Consider the following 15,065-nt stretch of genomic DNA (forward strand, 5'->3'; position numbering starts at 1 on the left):
CGCGACGCAGAGATATTTGCCATTAAACCAAACGAAAACACTGCACTTTACCAGCTTCTGGACTGCATCACAGATATAAAAGCGTGGCTGTCACAGAACTTTTTGCCTTAAACGACAGCAAAACTGCAGCATTTGTTTGGTCGTCCATCTATGTAAAATGTTCCCCCACAATCTCTGGCACTCTGGCCCCCCTTTTTAAATCTCATGTCAAAAATCTCGGGGTAACATTTGAAATGGGCTAAAATTTGACAAACAGATTACGCTCTGTTGTCAGCGCAAGCTTTCAGCTCGTCTTTGGCCAAAGTCAAGTCTTCGCAGTCGGACAGGATCTGAGAAGGCAATCCATGCTTTCATCAGTCAAGACTGACACTGCAATGCCCTTACGTTGGCCTTAGTCAGTCATCAATTTCGCGTCCCAACTCGTGCAGAACGCTGCTGCCCGATTTTAACAACAGTCCAGACGTGAACACATTACCCTGTGCTGTCGTCACTCCACTGGCTTCCAGTCCGTTTTTAGAATTGATTTTAACTCCTTGCGTTGTTTTTAACGCCATTATGGCTTGCCCCCTCGTACTTGACTGAGATTTTAACGCTGTTTCGCGGTGTGCAGAGCCTTGCGCTCCTCGGGTCAGCGTCTGTAGAGGTCCCGAGGTCAAGACTTAAACAGTGGGGCGATCGTCTTTTGCCGTCGCTGCTCCCAGACTGTGGAACAAACACCCCCGGACATCCGCACCACTACTGACCTCAGCCTTTTTAAACGAAGCTTAAGACCACTTTTTTAAATAGCATGTTATTCCCACTAGGGCATACGGTCTCTTAGTGTCCTCATTCTTGCAGCTCTTTTTTATCTTTTCTCGAAGGCTTTTAATGTCCTGCAGCGCTGCACCCCCAACAGCACTTTTAATTGGATCTGTGTGTTCTGTATGTGGTATGTATGTTTTATGGCTTTGTTGTAAAGCACTTTGGGGTACCTTCCGGCTATTGTAAAGGGCTATAACAATAAACTGTGATTGATGATGATTGAAGAAAGTATGGAATACTTTCCAGGATATTGACAATGACCAGGTCGTAAATGCAGGGTTCCAGCTGTACAGGGAATGGAGACATTCTCATAGTCTCCCAAGGAAAGCAAACACCGACGGGCTCGGCTAAGGAAATCCCTGAGAAGGCTGACACTCAATTATAATTTGCTCGAACTATTTCACCAAAGACAGTTTTCAAAACTTTGGACAATTAAAGCAGGATTGCTAAGCTGCTGTGCTGTTTCGACGGTCTGGTCATCCAACCACAAGCTGTAGTATGATTTCGCCGCAAACAGTAACATTAGCAATGGTAACGTATCCTGTAGCTAGATAGGCTGAATGTGTGTTGATCAACTGTAGCTAATGGCAAAGGGGCTAATGTTTCATTTTCGTTTATCTATATCATCTATATTCATCTATATTTCACGATGCATGTTTGTCCACTTTGTTAGGTTATTATAATTGTATTTCAGCAAGAAAGCTAACTGCAGCTGAGTAGAATCCTGATAGTTTGGTTGCTAGCAAAGCTGCAACGTTACTCAGCTAGCTAGCTAGCTATAATATCCCGTTTGCTTCGACAACAGAACTGGAAACGTATCATTTCATATGAATCTAGTCAATCTCGTGAAAACAGTGTGTATATAGACTGCAATGTATTTATTTGCAGTTTTTTTATTCAGAAAACATCACAAGAACAACAAGACACGAAAGATGCAGCTTGCCAAACAGATGCTCCGGTGTGTCATCTAGGGGTACACACCGTCTCATAGACATAAGACCTCACATACGAAGCGAAGGTAACCTTCTAATTATTCTTACAAAACAGACGTCTTTGGTGTTTGTGTAGCATTGTGGACGTGTAGCATTAGCAGAGCAGTGTTATCTAACAATGTTACCATGATGAGGAGTGACTTTTATCAAATATGTGAGCCATTCCCAACACATTAGTGAACTATTCTTGTAGGAATAGAACTATTCATCTGGATTATCACTGATTGGTCTGATCTCAATCAATCAATTCCTTTTGGGGGGAGCGTGAAAAAATTTGGACAATGGATAGGAATGGTTGTATTACAACAGGTATGACTGAAGCTAGACTGTGTGTTGAAGATGCCTTTTGCAGGAATGTACACTCCTATGAACTTTGTCAATCAACAAACAAGTCTTAGAAAAAGGCATGTGAATGGGGGACAAATTGTCGTGCAGAAACTGGTTTTGTTCAGTGAAGGAGTGGACACGAGCAATGGTTAGAGACATCAAGCCTAATTGCTGGCCATCTAAATGTAAATCATTTAAGATGCTCCCACTGTAAGGCACTTGTAACAACATGGTAGATTCCAGCTTTGGCACAGCTTAGAGTTAGCAACTGCTTTGCTGTGAGTTAACTGGAGTATTTTGCTTGGTGTGTGTAAAAGGTAATACAGTTAGTTACAAAATTTATGTTTTTTGTTTCAGGTTGTATCTTGCAGCCACAATGGAAGACAGCCAAGGGGAAACTAAGTACAGACGTCTGTTCCCAAAGGCCAAAGGGGAGGTTACACCGTCACACAGTGAAGCAGACCAACATTTGTAAGTTAAATATTTTTTTTTATACAAACAAAAAATAAAAAATTGCATCGTTAGGCACTAAAATAACTTTTACCACACTACAAACAACAAATTGAATGTGCAATGGTATAGTATAGGTGCTAAAAATGACTTTTCACACACAACAGGCTATGTCGTAACCTGATGCAACTGAGGAGATAATTCATGACCGCCTTCCTTATCTGAAGCAGGTCGGCAGATTCCTGTGTGCTCAGCTGACAGGTACCCAACCAACATACTGAAGCATCCAGAAACTCCCTCCGTATACGCAGCACGACACAGACACTTCTACCAAGAAAATCCCCAGCACCAGCTCACAAAAGATCTATTAGCCAGTGTCTGCATTGCCTGCAAAGAGAACAGGGTTAGTGGACAATCACATTTTTATCTTTTAGATTTCAGAGTAAGATGATATTTTGAAACAAAATTAAGTTTTTAATTGGTCGTCTGTAATACTGTTTTGTAATAATGCTGAATCAATAATCAATGATGTTAAAACATTTTATTTATATACTTGAACTGCTAACAGTGGTATCAAATGGCCTAACTTCCATCCCTCTGATTCTCAACACTGGCCATGTCAACTCTGTAAATTCATGCATTTTGCAAAGAATACATATTGAGGCACACCGGATGAAGGCCAGGATGGTAAGCCACACAGGTTATCTCTTCAGGAATCTAGGTAATTCTTTTCATGACCTGTAAAAACAAACATAATGAGCCTGTTGGTTTCATAATGTTGAATGAGCAGAAAGCATAAAGTAGCTTGAGTTAATGTATCTCTAGTTTATTTACCTTAGGTATTATATTTATATAGGCAACATATATTTTCTCTCTCCTGGGGCATGTGTGCACAGTTCCACAAGTACACCTGCCAAGGTAAGATACTACATTGATTACTAAATGTAAGAAGGTTAAAAATCTCATAGTCAGATGATCTATCTGCATGATAGTAGTTCAAGATAACATTAGACGTAGCATAAAACTGAACAGAAATGGCTCCTGTCCAGCTAACATGGGACGTCCTGTTGTAAGATTACATATTACTACTACGTGGTGAATAATGTACGTAACTCATAATCATCACAATCAATCACCATTCAGCAGGAGAGTATACGGTAACAAATGTTACAATTTGACTACGAGAGACTTTCGTTGTGAGCAGCTCTATGAACTGCCCACTACTAACTGGCCACTAACTTTTCTGCCAACTGGACATCTTGACTGAAATTGTGAGGGTACAAGTTGTAAAATATTTGTCCGTGTGCAAATTAATAAGTTATGTTGCTTACAATACTAAAAACATGGCTAATACAAAGTTATTCTTAGGCTACAACACTGAAGTGGGAGTATTACACTAGTATACAAACAAAATTCTAATGTTGAAAAAGCAAGTAAATGCTAAATGACAAAAACTTACCAGTTGAAGAGTCATTTCCAATTTACTGGCAGTTGCTCCTCGTACCAGATCCTTCCTCGATTCAGGCTCAAAAGATACGGTAACCATGCTATCTCCACTTGGATGTTTAGTCATGTTTGTGTGCCGCAGCAAAGTCGTTGCACACCAACCAATCAGCGCGCAGCTATTAATATGCATGAGCAGACCATATAAGGCAGGAAGTCCCGTTTCAAGCCAGGTCAATTTAGCAGGGTGGTATGAGGGCCAACAGAACAGCAAAAGCAACATTTCAGCCCAAACAAATGTTACATAACCTATCAGGAGACCTCAAGGAACAGCGTGATTACTCTAAAACTATATCTATCACCCCTTTAATGTAATATCAAACATGATAATATATATCACGAACAGTAAATGGAACTTGATATTTTTTATTCTTATGTGACCACTTTTCTGTTGTCAAAATACTGGTCAAATTGGATGGCTTGCAAATTTTACATTACTTATTTCACTCTCTCAGGGAGATGGGTCACTGAATCTAAACTAGGCCTGAGGCGCTAACAGTTATAGTTAAAAGTAGCTTTTATAAGTAAATATTTATTGCAATTTATTTATGCAAATCCATTCAAGACACAACAATCACTTTGGTTCCAAATCAACACACAATGTACTAGCACAATAGTAGTAACAGCTCAAGCCTGTCTTCCATGTCACTGATTGTCTTTGTAGTAAATTACTATTGTTTTTTTATTTTAAGTGGCAAAATGCCTACCCCACAACCCACTTATCTATAGTTACATCCTAACTTAAATAACTTTTTTTTTGTTGCTTAAATACATTTTTTGGTTGATTTTTGCATCAAGTAGTGTTTGTAAACGTACGAACGTATATATACATACCGGTCAAAAGTTTGGGGTCACTTAGAAATTTCCATGCACTCCATTATAGACAGAATACCAGCTGAGATCAGTTGCATTCTTTTAAACCAGGGCAGCAGTTTGCACGGGTCCCTCAGGGCTGCCGTCTGAGCCCCCTGCTGTTCACATATGATGACTCACGACTGCGTCCCCAGGTTCTCCACTAATCACATCGTGAAGTTTGCGCGACACAACGGTGGTGGGCTGATCAGGGATGATAACGACCAGGACTACAGAGAGGAGGTGGAGCAGCGGTTTGCTGGTGCAGAGACAACAGCCTGATCTGAAGTGGAGAAGACGAAAGAGATCGTCGTCGACTTCAGGAAGAAACCGGCCTCACCACGCCCTGCTCATCAACAGCTCAGCTGTGGAGGTGGTCAGCAGCACCAAATTCCTTGGGGTGCACATTACAGCAAAATCTCACCTGGTCTGAAAACACTATCACTGGTGAAGAGGGCACAGAAGCGTTGTTCTTTACGGAGGATGAGGAGAGCCCACTGCTCGCCCATCCTCACGACTTTTACAGAAGCACCATAGAGAGCATTCTGACCAGCTGTTCTCTGTGGTGTGGGGCTCGCAGAGCCTTGACTGGAAGAACGAGGAGGGTGGTGAGAACAGCAGAAGGGATCATTGGGGCCTCTTCCTCCATTAAGGACACTCATCACAGCCTGTGTGTCCCGAGCCCGAAAACATAATCAAAGACCCCACACCCCCACCATGGACTGTTTACCTGCTGCCTTGGAAAGAGGTTCCGCAGATCCGTGCTGGTCCCAAGGTTCTGCAACAGCTTTTTCCCACTGCCATCAGACTGTTGAACTTCTGATCCATAAACTGAACTCTGCACCTATTGCACAGCAACGGGCATTAAAATGCTGTGAACCTTTAGCCTTTTAGTTCCTCTCTTTTTTACTCTTCAATTTGCACACTGTTCATCCCCTGCACTGTTTACACTTTGATCACTGTGCACTTCTGTAAACTTTTTGTAAATAATCCGGAAATGTATTCCATCGCACCTGGAATATCATTGCATTTATAAGCTGTATGCAACGCAATTCGTTCTGTATGCACTCTGTACACTATAAAATGACAAATAAAATAAGTTGAAGTTGAAGTTAAGTTGAAGTTTTGAGTAAATTATGTGCTCACATAATTGCAAAAGGGTTCGCCAGTGTTTTTCTAGTTAGTTTTTTAAAATGATTTCAGATTAGTAAACATAATGTGCCTTTGGATGATTGGAGGAATGGTTGCTGATATGGGTAATGTGATATGCATTAAGATCAGCCCCAAAGATCACCCCCCCCACTCAGATCAGCTGGTATTTTGTCTATAATGGAGTGGAATAGAAATTTGTAAGTGACCCCACTTTTGACCGGTAGTGTATATATTATATATATATATATAATATATTAATTCATGGAATTCAATCGATATTTTTACTGTTCCATAAGGCATTTTTCATTCAATATCACTAATTCTGGTATAAATTGTGTAGATGGAAAACACGTAATCAACTACACAAATGTTATAAGCATAAGCATCGATTAAACTGGTAACTTTGGGAGCTATCTGCTCATAATTTCACTGCAAATCCCACAGTTTGTTTCAAGAATGTTAGAAAAGACTAGCATAACAGCTTGTGTTTCTTCTTCTTGAAAGTAAAACGTTAGGTTGAACAAACGTCCTCTTTTGCCGGACATGTCCACTTTGACGTACTGGGCGTCTACTTAAATTGACTGGCGCTTGCACACAATACTACTTTGTTGCATTACGCAATTCAGAGGCTGCCTTGCGGCGGCTCTGCAACGCTCCGTACAGGGAACACATACAGGGAGCAGATCAGACAGAGAGAACCACAGGGAGCAGATCCGACAGTAGAGCACATACAGTGAGCAGATCAGACAGGAGCACATACAGGGAGCGATCAGACAGAGAGAACTCACAAGGAGCGATCAGACAGTGGAGCACATACGGGAGCATACAAACAGGGGAACATACAGGGAGCAGATTAGACAGGATCACATGCAGTGCAGATCCAGAGCAGATCAGACAGCAGAGCAGCATTGACACAAAATACCAAAGCGGTAGTGCAGCTCAAAGTTGAACTACAAAAACTTCCACATATCGTCCTGGTTGGGACAAGTGCACCGTGACAAAACTAGCACATTTGTTTCATGACTAATAAAGGTACTGGAGATCTCAAAGCTCAAAAGGACACCTAAAAAACCTCATCTTATTACATTGAAAAAGGTATTTAGTTGAAACTGGACTTTGAAGCTGACACAGAATAGGTCATATTTAGACATTATTCATATTATTATTTGAAAAGAGCTAGTATTTTGTTCAGGTTGTTACATATTTTATATAATACATTTGTTATTTTTGTACCATTAAGGCATAATGAAGCATGTTCTTAACTCTGAGAAGCTTGTCTGAATTTGTGTTGAGGCCGTATACATACTAGCAAAAATAACAATAAACCCCACTGTAATTACTCTCTACAGCAGAGTGATACTTCAACATGAAATAATGCACTAAAAATCAAATGGAGCAAGGGCGTTCCAACAATCGGCATTATGAATTTTCTAGAATCAGCTGGAATTGTGGAAACAAACTAGTGCCCCTGCACTGCAAACTAGCTAACAGGTGAGAACACATACAACTAAATCACTTGCTAACTTTTAAATTTGCAAGAACCAAGACCCATACAACAACAGGTTAAATGAACAGAAGTGAAAATAAGTTAAACGGCTTACAGTTTTCAAGGACGCACACACATAATCTCAACTGATTATCCTCCGGACAGCTCTCTTGTTCTTTTGTCTCACTTTTTCTCGTGTGGCGTGCTTGCCCGCTCGTGGTGTGAGGCACGTGTGTGCACTATTCTCCCACAGCATCACAATCCAAACTGATAGACAACCTTTTGTACAAAACTAAAATAGCCAATTTGTTTTAAAATGTAAGGGGAGAAAGTACCCATAGTTGTGTTAAAAATAAAGAGTAAAAGTAAAAAGTCTCCACAAAAATAAATAGAAAGTAAAATAACTGAAAAATCTACTTAAGTACAGTACAAAGATTTGTACTTCGTTACTTCCCATCTCTGCTGGAGTCGCCATCTGGTGATTTGTTTTGGGAATAGATTTGTATTGTAGCTCAGCAATGTGTGTACTGTTGAGGACCGCATGTGTTGATAATCAATGAAGTACTTTCAAATTTACAAGGCACATTTTCGACAGAGTGAATAAATGGGATTGCTTTCGTTCATGCCATGATTATGCCACTGTGAATCCAATTGCCGATGTAAAGTTTGAATTTGAATCCCTCCCCCTAGTGTTTTTATGTAACCATTTGAAGCTATATATAACTTATTTGCTTTTTTCTTTATTTTACATTAAAATAATATGTTGTCTTTTACAGCTCTTTCTAGTGCTGTTGTAACATGTAAATTCCCAGTCATAGCTTATCTTTTTAATTTAATTTATTAAATTATTAAATTCATCCTAACTTGAGTGATCAGATTCAAATTTGGAGATACATGGTTTTGCCTGACAAAGATGGGTATATATATTTATCTAAAAAGTGACTAAAAACAACAGCTGTGCGTCAAATGTAGTGGAGTAAAAAAAATAACATTGCCGTAGACATAGGGGATTTGCATAAAATAGTACTTGAGTAAATGTACTAAGTAACATTCCACAACCGCATTGAGAATGGCTACCGCCATCTATTTACAACTGGGTTCACATCAGAGCAGCTGGTTTATAATGCCTTCAAACGGGTTAAGTACACTAAATCTTTACTAATAATTAAGAATCAATTGAATATGGGTAAATGATTAGTTCTTTAGTAACAAGGCTATGATAACACACTGTTGCAAGTGTAGACATTTATTGCATATCTCAATACAAATATGACATCTTACAAATATGGTGCATGTGATAACAGATTGACTTCAATGTCCTTACTGACAATGACTGAAATTGTTCCATCATTGGACTCATATCTTCCACTTAGCATTCTGATACTGTGGAGCTGGTGTATTTGTGATTTCATCCATACAACAAAATAATAACAAATAGACAAACTGTATACAAATAAACTGTATATAATGACACCCAATAAACACAAATATACATCATATAATTTATTGGGAGCCCTCCAGAAAGTACCAAAAGTACTTCCCCATATTCTGGTAGAAATCCAACCGGCAAACCGTCGTATGACTCTTTTTAAATGCCACCAACCCTCACATCGTGGGATATAGTTTTAATATTTTTACAAATTCTGTTTGCCTCCATATCATCCAGTGTAATACTCAGATCCGTTCAATGTCTTGAGGGCTGACCAGGTCCATCCCCTGGGTTCTGGGAGTGGGGGTTATGACCATCAGAGTGCAGTGTTGTGTTTTTTTATTAGTTTTTAAATTAATATTAAGAGTATCTTTTTTAAAATATTTTATGCTTTTTCCCTTGTTATGAAAGGGACAGTGGAAAGAGTTGAAAGGGGGAGAGCGATGGGGGATGACATGCAGCAGGTCGGATTCAAACCGCACCGCTGCAGGACTCAGCCAACAGGGGGTGAACGCTCTTACTGGGGAACTGGAGGCCACCCATATTTAGAGTAACTTAAGAAAAATAAAACAAGAAACATCCAAAGCTAACATTTCTAATTCATGTATTAGGTGTCCTTCTTTCCTGACAGAGTCAATGTGTTGTCATCATTGCAGAAGCCTGTTGTACCCTGGGTTGGGTAGAGGCAACAATGGGAACCCACCATACTTGCTGCTCATGGTTCCCCAATCTGGGTTGGATGGGCACTGCTGTGAGATGAGCACATGTGCTGAGCTTGAATTATTTCCCTGGAGTCTCTCTTCTTGTTAATAGCAGGTAGATATCTCATATGATGTTGAGGATCCGGAAATGCCGAAACCACAAGCATGAAGAAGACAAAAATTGTTTTCTCGGTGGGACGAGAAATGTAACACTGGGCACCACTGTAACGGGCACAAGGTGGAGATATAGTACAGTGAAAGTAGGGAACCATGAACACGTGCCAAAGATGTAGAATTGGCCACACAGATTCCAACCTCAGGATGATCTTGAAGATCAGCTGGGTTCATGTAAGTGCAAAAGAGGATGCCTGTTATCTTTACTTCCTCTTGTCATCTGTATACCTTGCTCCTAGTTACAGTTCCATTGTGTGTCCGCAGCTTCTCCATCATCTCTTCTCTTTGTGGATGATGTGGACAGCATGGCCTAGGTAGACATAAGGTAGGGTTGACACAAAGGTGGATCTGCAGACCCAGTAAGTGTAGGATATTGGGAACATCCAGTTGTAGCACCCATGTTAATCCTGGTTCGAGGTGTCACAGTGGAACTCTGACACTTCGTCTCCCCAGACTTTGTCAGCAGCAGCACCCAGGACAAAGATCCTAAACAGGAGAGGACAGTCATCCAGATCTTCCCCACCACAGTAGAGTGAGACTGGACCTTGTTAGCAGTGTGACATATAAGACCAGTCACCCATGACTGGAAAGTAATGTCTGAAGTAGAGGAGAAACATACAGACATTATACTTACAGTGTGGATGGAAAAAGACTTGTACAAGCAAAAGCATTCACTCTATATTTTATTCATCAAGCAGTCTGCAATTCACAAAAGCAAGAACTAGTCAATTCAGAAATAAAACTTTAGTTGTCGCATAAAACAAAAATGATTGAAATGAAAACAACTACAGTCTGTCGGAACTAGGTTTGTGTAAAAAAGAGGCCAAAAAAACAATGCAAAGGTAGGCAACTTCTATATTCATAAACCTGAATGCCTTTCAACCTTAAGCCTTATTAGCCATACTCCTAAGAGGCACTAGAAGTCTCTGAAAACCAACTTTCTAAATAATTAAATAGAGTTTACTATTGAAAATAAAGAATGAGCATTAGAGAATCTGTCACCTGTCAAGATATATGACAGCACAGCCTGATACCCACTGCAGCGTTATTTGATGGTAAAACCATCTATAGATGAATTCCCTAGTACTGTAGGAAGTGAAGAATGACTTAGAGAGTACTCACCAATTCTCAGTAATAGCTAATCAGCAGAGCCAAACAGAATCTTCTGATTCTGGTTTATTGCAGTGGGTGGAGATTTTTGTTTTTAATTTTTTTAAATTGGTTTAAATCTAATTCTGCGCCACATTAGTGTAGAGCCTGCAAATCACACATAAGGAATGATCAGAGACAGGATGTAACATCTTCTAATATTCCTTTCTCAGTTATTTGTAAAAGTCTATATGATTTAGTTTAGATTCAAGTTTTAAGAGACAAAAACATGGAGGAAATCAGCTGTAGGTCGATGAAGGGAGAAAAAAGGTAATACGTAGAATCTAGTACTAGCCAGCTACAGCTAAAGATTATTAATGGGAAAAATCAAAAGGGCAAGAATATATCCTGCTGTTTGCACTCCTCAAAATGCAAAAGTGCTGTAACATTAAAAGCAGTTAATATTACAATTGATTAGTAAATGTACAACGATTCCCAGACCAAAAGGGCTTGTCATAATCCACTGCGCCATCACCAACCCTGCTAAGTAGCAGCTGCTCCATTAGACACCCTGTGTAAATTAAACATTCTCTTCAACATTTCTCTCAGTAACATGACCAATAATATATGGAAGTCATCACAAAACATGTCAGGTTTGCTAGCATTTCTTTTGAGGCATACTACACTCATCTAAGATAAGATAGGCTACAGAAGAGACCCCTGAGCATCTCTTTTAAATATGAGAGTAACAATCAATTAATTTAATTACAAAAGATAATTGAATGTTTATTTTTAAGTTCAAGGGTAGTAAATGTATTATCCCTGAGGGGCAAAAAGACAGCAATTCATCAAATATGTAATGTTGGGGCAAGGAATGAGGACCCAAATGCAGGGAGAAGCATGCAGGCAGGCGGGGAGTTAATGTCCAGTACTTGACAAAAAAGTTAACCAACAGATAATCAAATATCAAAGGCAAAAACACAAAGTCTAAGAAATAAAGAGAATACAAATGGTTCAGGGGAACAAGGCAAGCCGAGAACAGAGACAGGGACAACAAAGTCACAAACAATCTGACAAATGACAAGGGGAACACCGAGATTAAATACAGAGTTAACAAAGGAAAGAGGAAGGTGACAATCAGGGTGGCAGGACAATCAGACAGACAAGAAGAAAACTGGAGACAAGCGAGACAGAGACCAGACTCAAAATAAAACAGGAACATAACATACAGACACTAGAGGGGAACACAAGACAGAAACTACCCCACAAACCAAGGAAACTAGACACAAACATGAGGAGACATGACAAAACCAAAAAACCAAAGGAGAAAAAGAAAACAAAGTGAACACCCAATCCATCACACAATCATTCTATTCATAGGAGACAAATACATTAGGTATTATTGAGACTAAGGTAACAGGGACAACTGAGCTCTGAAATCTCATTTTTTTCCTCATTGTACAGTGTATTCATCAAGACAAGGGGTGACAGATAAGTCAGGATAGACTTGGCTTTCCTCGGCTCATGGCTCTGGTTCTGTTTTGAAGGATATTTATGTTTCTTTTTGGCTTTGCTAAGTCCAAATTTTAGCAATTTAGCTTAGGTTGTAACTTGGACTGATGTCTTAATCCATCATCCTCTTTTTTCTTAATGTCAACAACTGCCCTTGTACATATTGGTTCTTATATTATTTAACGTTAATATGTTAGTATGCACCAATATCAAGGCAAATTCCATGTTAGTGTTACTTACTTGGCAATAAATCCTTTTCTGACTCGATTCTGATAAAGAAACACCACAATGCCCCCTGTGACACAATCATATTAAAGAAATAGTGAACCATTTTGATTTAGGTTGCAGAAACATAAAATGTACTCACCTCTCAGGCTTCAGATATTAGATTTCTTTGCCATGAGTCCAACAGAAGAGCCAGAGTGCTGGCAACAAAAGATATGATTCACTGACCAGGATGAAACTTAAATACAGTTGAGGCGTATTGGCTTGGTCTGACTGATTTAGGCATGTACACTTCAGTCTGCTGCCCACAGCTTCTCGTTTTACTCGCTCAAACTCGTGATCATTTTGTGAGTCAGATGAAAAGGTTTCATCATGCTCAGTTTCGGTAAAGTAAGGCTGATGACCCTTAACAACCACATTTTTATCAATAACGCCCACTTTAATTGTCACACCTTACTCCAGACATTACAGTACTGCGAAATTTGGCTCCCTTGAACTTTTCGACCTTTTTCCACATTTAGCTTAAAAAAAAAAGATATAAAACTGTAATGTTTGTGAAGAATCAAAAAGTGGGATACAATTATGAAGTGGAAACAAATTTATTGGATATTTCAACTTTTTTAACAAAGGAATGGGCCAAACATTTCAGTTTCTTGATGTGCAAAACTGGAGAGAATAGATGTGCAAAACTGATAGAGACATACCCGAGTTGACAAATCAGGGCAAGCACGTTGACATAATGGACCGAGGACACAAACCAGCCACGAGAGGACACAGAGACACAACCACATCGGAGTTCTGCTTTTTATTAACTTGTTAACTGTGATTGTATAGTAGAATGGTTATTTTTAACAAAAGTATAGCAATACATGTTTGCAATGCTTTGTCTATTCACAGTAAATGTAAAATGAATAAAATAAAATCCTAAGCTTCTAAGGCATTTCTAGTGGTATACAAATACAGTAATGAAATAGTAGTGTCTTCAACACCAGAATATAGCTCCATAGTAACATTATAATATTTCCACATAATAAGTCAACATCAATCAATAACAGTGGCTTCACATGGGGAACCAAACAGAATCAGGGCAAGCATCTTGACATCATGGACAAAGACTCAACGCCCTACACAACGCCATTGAGTCAAAAGAAGGAATAAAATTGTGTGGTGGGCTTTAAGACATTTTGGCTAATATGTCTCTGCAGCGTTTACGTGCGACTTACGGACTTAATTGGTTAGTTAAAAACATAAAATTAAAAATAATATAATTTGGAGAATTTGGAAAAACGTAATGGGGGTTGCTAAACTTTAGTTTAGTTAGGAAGTGCAGCTGGTACTTGAGCCCCCCATGGCTGAAAATGGATTTTGGAGAAATGTTTGGAACAGCCTACCCTTCTACACTTCACGGTTGTAGAAAGGATGACCTGATACACTAGTGTCTCACTCAGTTTTGTATCTCAAAATACTTGGTCAAAAAGGAACTTAGAGATAGGATATTGGTAGCTTGGTGAATAGGGGTGCTGGTGTTAACAGAGCAACCAGAGCCTGCGTACCTTTGCCAGTCATCCAATAGACGGTGAAACTCCCACAGTCTCCAGGGGGGGCGACAGGGAGGTGAGCTGGAAAACCCCCCCGTTTACTCTGCCAGTGTGGACCCATCCCCGTAGAGCGATACTGGCTCCAGGGACGAGGCACGGCTGAAAGTCCGCCTCGCCCGGTTGCAACTGGGGTCAGGAAAAAGAGCACCAGATGCAGCTGCAACTCCAGTTGTAGTAAGCGAATGGAGATTGAGGCTGACAAGGCAGTAGGGCTGCATCGCTAGAGGCTCGAAGTCTCTGACGCAGGACAGATATTCCCAAGTTCAGGTATGGCATCCCCCTCCAGCACTTCTAACACAAAGCTTAAATTGTATTTGATATTGGTAGGAATGGTTGTTTGTCCCTACATTCCGTGAGAGCAAAGTTGACCTACTTTAACGCATTTGAGAGTAGCTACTGCACTGCACTGGCGCCTGAGGTATGGACACTCCTACTTCCAGTGGTAGGCTCAAGCTGCTATCGCGTCACTACCGTAGAAGAAAGTTTAAACTATGAGACTTTGAAATCCACAATCCTACAAACCTATGAACTCGGGCCTGAAGCGTACAGACAAAAACGTTTGTACAGACGCACCTCGGTTTGTCGTGAGAAAGCAGCACTATTGATAAGTGGTGTAAAGTCACGACTACAGCGCTTTAAGGGAATTGGTTCTATTGGAAGACTTTAAAAGATGTCTACCAGATCACATTGTGGTAAACTGAAAGAACAGAAAGGTGAATTTCTGCTATGTATTGACACATAAAGCTGCTTTTGTTCCATGGAACAGCCACGTCA

General features: G+C 39.9%; 1 protein-coding gene and 1 pseudogene across 1 annotated transcript in view; one reads left to right on the forward strand and one right to left on the reverse strand.

The window, feature by feature from the left end:
• Positions 1-15,065, forward strand: part of mdn1 (midasin AAA ATPase 1) — a 1,030,807-nt gene that overhangs the window by 853,912 nt on the left and 161,830 nt on the right. The window lies entirely within an intron of this gene.
• On the reverse strand, positions 9,600-10,448 carry LOC116705891 (gap junction Cx32.2 protein-like; annotated as a pseudogene).

This window comes from Etheostoma spectabile, chromosome 18 (genome assembly GCF_008692095.1).
Source record: "Etheostoma spectabile isolate EspeVRDwgs_2016 chromosome 18, UIUC_Espe_1.0, whole genome shotgun sequence".
In the NCBI taxonomy this organism is placed as follows: Eukaryota; Metazoa; Chordata; class Actinopteri; order Perciformes; family Percidae; genus Etheostoma; species Etheostoma spectabile.